We start from the raw sequence: 6,974 nt of genomic DNA, 5'->3' as shown, positions 1-6,974 counted from the left end.
ACTTCACATATGCTCTTGATTCATAAATGCAGCATCATTTGGAACAACCTCTAGATCCGCTGTGAACGCACTTTACAATCTTTCCCTGTTCTAGCTTGGAATTAAAGAAACGAGATACGGAGTTTGCACTAACAAGTAGCAACTCAGGTTTGAGCACAGTATAAGTTTTCATAACCTTGCTTTTTCCATTGGCGATCAGCTTTTGTCTGCGATATTCTTCTCTAGACAGCAGTTTTGCATTTCTTTACGAATAGTGTTCATCATTCATATTGAATAAGTCGATGCACGTATCTAGATTTCTGAAAATGAATCTGAAATACTGGCCAAAATACTTCCACGTCGTCTTTCAGCTTCTCAGGTTCTGTTCAAACGCTTCTGTGGTTCTGTTCATGATCTCCATTTCCTCCAGACATTTGTTTCCGCTTGTCCTCATTTTAAGCGTCGTTTCATACCCGGTCCTACAGGTTGGGGCAAAAATAGGATTAACGTCATTATATTTATGCAGTGCGCATTTGTAACATAACAATCATAATACACGATACATAACTAAGTTAGTTTATTGCCTATTAAACTATTTATCTGTTTGGTAATTGTTTAGTAGAGAGGCCAATTAGACACCTACCATATTATTAGGCATCCAGATCATTGAAGGATTAGTAGTTCCGTACAGAAATACACACCGAAATAGTCATGTATTTACACTAACCGGTAGACTTCAATGTGCTCACAAATTGCTTCCTGATCCTTTATCATCTAACCTAGTCCCATTTCTACTGTTTGATCATGCATGTATATTCGCACCTGTTACTGTTTTGTAGTGTTACGAGTCTATGCTCTTAAAAAAAGGTAGCAGAAAGGAGTGAAAACAAAAAATAAGCTTAGTAAAATTTAATAACTTATTTCCATGGAATACAAAGTGAAAAATGAGAAGAAAAAAAACTGTATTGCGATTTAAATCCAAAAATAATCCAAGATTTATAAACAAAATTCCTATCGATGAAATGTTATAAGTGAATCTCAGTTCAGGTCCCGATGAAATTCAAGATGGAAATCGAAGACGTCTCTCTTTTGGTCAGCGAAGTACTGATGTGTCAACAAGCTCTTGTCAAATAAAAGAAATATTATTCCAGCTTTAAATTTAGTAGAAATTCCAGTCTTTGTCGAAGAACAATATCAGAGTACTTCTGTATTTCCAGGGAAAATAATCACTTTAATTCAATATTTTGAAGAAAAAAACATTCAGCCGAAATTGGACACAACATAATTTATACACAACATAATTCAAGTTAAAATGCCAGATGTTAAAGCACAACTGGTCAAATCCTCACAATCACAAGATAATATAGTTCTCTGCTTGAACCCAGGTCACATTAGCATTTTCAAAAAACAACCAAAATCTAATGGAAAATAACCTTCTAGAATGATCTGATGAACATTGTTTACTTACAGAACAATAACCTGTACAATTCACATGGGATTTTTCGAAAACCCTGGCCCTGATCAGTATATTTATACCACTTCTTTTTTACCTGAACAATAATTTGGTAATATGCTTTTACACTTAGGGAATAATGAAGCTATTTTTAATTGTTCAATTTTGTTGTTGTTGTTGTTGTTGTTGTAGGGTTTAACGCCATTTTTTAGCACACGATAGGTTATACATGGCGACCAGTATTAATCGTGGAGAAAGAACCCGGAAAAACCCCGGAAAAAACCACCGACCCACGAGAAGCTACTGGCAAGCTCTCTCACATACTCACATTGGCCGAATCCTAGACTCGAACCCACGCAGACAGAGGTGAGATGGCAGTGATCCGTAATGGAGAGCGCTGTAGACCACTCGGCCACTCGGGGCCCCGGTTGTTCAATTAAATGAAATAAAAAATTCAAAAAGTCAGTTAGGTCAAGCACAAATGGACTCAGTTTTTTGAAAGGTCAAGTCCAGTAAACTGTGTTATATTACAATAGCATATAATGAAATTTTAAAAAAATTAGAAGGAAGAAACAAACTATTAATTAAAATATACATATTAATATTATGTCAGATTCCATTGCATATGCTAAGGTAATTTTTTGAGTAAAGGAACCGATTAGACAACAAACTCGTTAATAGTCAGTCGGAGTATTCAAATATTGGCAGTTTCGCCATATGGTGCGTACCACGTGTTGCACTAATTACAGTCTATTGTTTGACATCCGGCATGAGCACATTTTTTGCGAAAAACTAATTTGGGTATGTGACATAAAGGAAATTTATAAAAGTCCGCTAAATGTAAACTGTAAACATGCATTGATGTTATTGATAATAAGAGTAACAATAAAAGAAATAAGAAGGTTGTAAACCAGATAATTGCCATCGAATAAAATAAATGTTACTCTGATATTTCAAATAAGTCTGTCTGTCTGTCTGTATGTATGTATGTATGTATGTATGTATGTATGTATGTATATATGCTTATATGCATGTCAATAGTTTATCGGTAACATAGGGCATAGGCCAATAAAACCACAATAACGTAACAATGTTGCAATGAAGTTGATATGTATGTGTTTGTTTAGGTAGATCAGTAGATATGAAGGTACATACGTAAACGTCTCATTTCCTTCCTTCGTTCCTTCCTTCCTTCCTTTAGTAAATGATAGATTTTAGTACATCACCTCTTTAATTAACATACTCATAATCTTTATAGCAATCACGGAATTATTATTATTATTATTAACATCATCATGACAGGTTTTCATTTATAATACAATGCTTATTTTGATTTCTCCTACTATTTTAGAAATTTGCTGAATGCCATATACTCAAATTAATTTCCAGACTGCAATTTACTCATCCCGGATGTCATTAGTTTGACAGGTGGTACTCGCCTTATGGTGAAACTACCTTCAACCACCTGGCTGGCTATTGGTCAGTTTGGGGTCTAATTAATTGTTTTACTATATAACAACTAAACATATGCAACAGAGGTCACTGAAACTTTAGATCTTTATCTGTGCATTCTGTTGATTGTCATATAGAACCTAACACCCAAATATGCTGAATGTGAGGAGAAGGAAATATCCGGAGGGATGGGATATGATCAAACCAACCCTGGACGACTTCGACGACAAAATTAGTGCGGCCGAACAAGAGCTACGTGGAGGCAAAAGAAAAGTGGAAGCACTTTGGCCTGTAGTTCAGATTCGTCATGAAAAATCCAGATACATTTACGACTTGTTCAACACTAGAAAGGCCATTAGTAAGGAATTGTTCGAGTACTGCTTAGTGAGGAATGTTGCAGATAAAAATCTGATCGCCGAGTGGAAGAAACCGGGTTATGAAAATCTCTGCTGTCTTCGCTGTATTCAGATTCGGGACACCAAGCCTGATACCATTTGTGTATGCCGTGTTCCGAAGTCCAAACTAGAAGAGGGTGTGATAGTAGAGTGTGTTCACTGTGGATGCAGAGGCTGTTCAGTCTGAATTTAGAGGAAATCTGAAGTTCGACAACATTATTTTTAAACAGTGTTACAAACTTGTTACTGGAAACGTAGTAGCAATTCGTAATATTATTTTGCTGACTATAATTTTCAGTTTTCACTGACTGACGTGATGTCACGTGGGATACCTTAGTTTGAAACTCAAACCAGTCTGGTGCAGTAACATTTATTCTTTTTTAAATGGCATATGTATTTTTTTGCGAATATTTTATAGACCTGCAAATATTCCTATGGCGGACGACTGATACGCTGATGAAACTAACAATTAATGCAATTTACGTTTGTAACGATATCAAAATCATATAGATTGATATGTAACTGATAACAATCGGAATACTTCAGATTTAGCTCAACTGTATGTGTATTTTGAAAACTTCATAATGAGAGATCAATAAATGTAAACAAGGCATACATCACTACGTTATTCATTGTTGACTATTTCATTTGCATTTACCTGACTATCTAACGTGGATAGGGGACAGTGATTTCGGGTCAGCACTGCTGCAATTAACTTACATCATGACATTACACACACACACACACACATAGTGGAATATAATGATCATCACATCTATGAGCAGTGATCATTGTCCCCTATGACTCAGTATGGGTTGCTATAACCGACGTCACGATTGAGTACGCAAATACCCACAATGCAATGCGACCGCACTTGCGCCACCATTATGAGTCCCTAACAAACCTTTGTCAACATTGGTCATCATATATATTCAAGATAATAATCTGATTTAACTGTCGATAAGGACATTTACTTCATTGAAACAATACATATATTAAACTTGAAATTAAGTGCCTTATAGAACGAAAATAAAACTAAGGCTAGAAGTTCCCTTGCTTTTATGGAAAGACATAATAGTGAAGCTGAACCGTATTCATGTATATTGCTATCAAATAGAAATGCATTCTTATTTTACAAACAGGCAATATTTACATTTTTAAAAAGTGTATCGTATCATATCCCTAAGCTTGTCATCTTGAAAGAGTATTTCCGGACAATGAATTTCGGGATACAATGTCAGTTATGAATTAAATGTTTACAGCATGTGTTTTATGCCAGAACTTTTATGTACAAATACTTTTCGCGACAACAGGTGTTTGTACCAAAGACAGTTGACAAACCAGTTTAATTAGACTGGTCAAATATTGTATTTGTTGTGGAGATGATCGACGTAGGATGATACTGAATAAAAGTGATAACCGTTCAAAAAGACGTTAAATCTTCACTGTATTCAAACGAAACACATGCAAAACGGAACATGACTTTGTGTCGAATGTCAAAACGAAGTATTTCTGAAATGCTTTTAGAAATTTTAAATTATATATTAAGAATTAGCTTTTTAACTTGAAAGATAACCAAATGATTGATTTCGTCCCTTGAAAATTAAAAATTGTTAAATATTTCTGCTTGTTTGTGTATCCATTTGTTTATGCGTTTGTTTATCAATCGATCTTTTTGCTTATGAAAGAATAACATAGATTGTTGAAATTTAAACGTTTTACTTGAAGAAAACAAGTAGAAAAGTCACGCATTCTGTCTCGTGCGTTTGACATGCACAACAGAATGTGATGTATTATTATATTCTTATGCACAAAATGAGACGTGCCTTCGTAATTATGCGGGAAGAACAATGTTATCAGGTGCCGATTTGAGTGGCTAGGGGCTCAAAATGGCGGATATGGAAGTACACACGTTTTGTGACGTCACGTGAAAACAACGGATATGATATGTTGACAAAGCACCGACTTCATACCAGTCATAATCACAATCAAAATATTTCGAAAAGAGTGCTGATAAAGAACATCATGATTGCTCTGAAAATCATTTGAAACTAAAGGGTCACAAGTGGGTATGGGGTGACTATATCTTAGGCAAATTCAATAAAATGTTAATTATGTTGTCTCTCTCTCTCTCTCTCTCTCTCTCTCAACAGACATTGCTTGTTGACTTACCTTGCAAGGATAATATTAAAGAGACAAAAGCATCCTTGTATGTTCTTTAATTACGCATCCTTTCCTAAAGGCATTTCGGCAAGTAAATAAATAATGTTTATAACGACTTATGCTGTTAAAATTAAAACATAAGTCATGCAGAACTTCTTGCAATAGTTTCATTTCAAGAAAGAAAAAAAAGATCAAATGTTTATCCAAAGGATTAAACGGAAGCCAATTAATAACAACTGTCGATTTTAACATGTTACATAAAAGCGAAAAGGTACCGTCCATGCTGTTAAATACAAATAGAGGCCATGGAATCACGTCGTATGGCCGTTTGAGCAATGAACTCGAGAAAATTTGCTTGAGTGCGTTTGGCGGTGTTTTGTTTGCGTTATTCCGGGTAATCTGTGAAGCAAAATAAAGTATTTAAGCTTTATGTTAGAATATTTCAATAAACTTTTGAAAATATTATTTATAATATTATTCTGCAAGGACTTGGATTAAACTAAATTTGAAAACATTTATTTCCTTATGTCTAGAACAGTGTGTACAGACTGCACATTAGCCTTCATCATTTACCTGCTTGCTATTTCCTTTTACATCGATGTGATCCTGTTTTTGGTACCATCATAAAACTACCTATAACATTGTGCTGAATTTAGTCCTAAGAAAGAGTCATTGAAATCACGGGTCAGTGTGTCACGATTTCGGTAGGCACCCTTCGAAATCAAACGAACTCATCAGGTATAATTCAGTTTACTTCAACATAGTGACATGACAATGCACGTTTTGACTAGAAATACAGAAAACTATAATCGGGTACATATACTTATGAAATTCATCGCAAGCACATGTTTCGCAATTTATGTTAAAGTTATGTAATGTTCCTGGTGTCTTCGCATCGAGATTTCAGGTGATCAAAATTGTGAGCTATTTTCTCGCCATTAGTTTTGATTGCTATACTTTGTTTCACCATCAAACGCACGCTGCAGATGACATTCGGTAGGCACTCATTTCCTCGCTCTTTTTCCATCATAATAAGTCTGAGACAGAGTGTCTCCTATATTTATCGTCCTTTTTCTTAAAGTAACCATTGTTTTCCAAGTTTAGTTTTGACTGCCCAGTTGCTTCAACTCCTAATCATAATTTTATTTATATATGGTAATACGTAAAAGTTATGCCGATGCACAATTCGAGTTTAACATGATTTGCTCATTAAACGAAAAGGCCAGGAATGCCTGTATATAGGAAGTCACACATCTAACAATCCATTTTCAGCGCATCGTGTAGGTCGCCATAGCCAATGCTTAAATTTGTGATTTATAAATATGAAAGGAAAAGTGCACATGAGACAAGTGAGATCCATTTCAATGGAGGTATGTCAGTAAGTCAGATATTCCAAATCAAATACACAATACAAGTGCTTATGTGAACTGATACGAATATAAAAATTTAAAGCAGACAAGTTTGTGTAAGGCAGATAACTTCATTAAGACTGCTACATATGATATTATCACATGCAGTTATTTCTTTGAAAA

The 6,974-nt window shown here is 34.9% G+C and overlaps 1 pseudogene; it reads left to right on the top strand.

Moving 5' to 3' along the window:
- Window positions 1–3,037: 3,037 nt before the first annotated feature.
- LOC149783303 (protein BUD31 homolog pseudogene) lies at window positions 3,038–3,568 on the top strand (annotated as a pseudogene).
- Window positions 3,569–6,974: the final 3,406 nt, after the last annotated feature.

This window comes from Sinohyriopsis cumingii, chromosome 14 (genome assembly GCF_028554795.1).
Source record: "Sinohyriopsis cumingii isolate HCF-2022 chromosome 14, ASM2855479v2, whole genome shotgun sequence".
Lineage (NCBI taxonomy): Eukaryota > Metazoa > Mollusca > Bivalvia > Unionida > Unionidae > Sinohyriopsis > Sinohyriopsis cumingii.
Note: the sequence above shows the minus strand (reverse complement) of the source record. Positions and strands in the feature narration are given on the sequence as shown.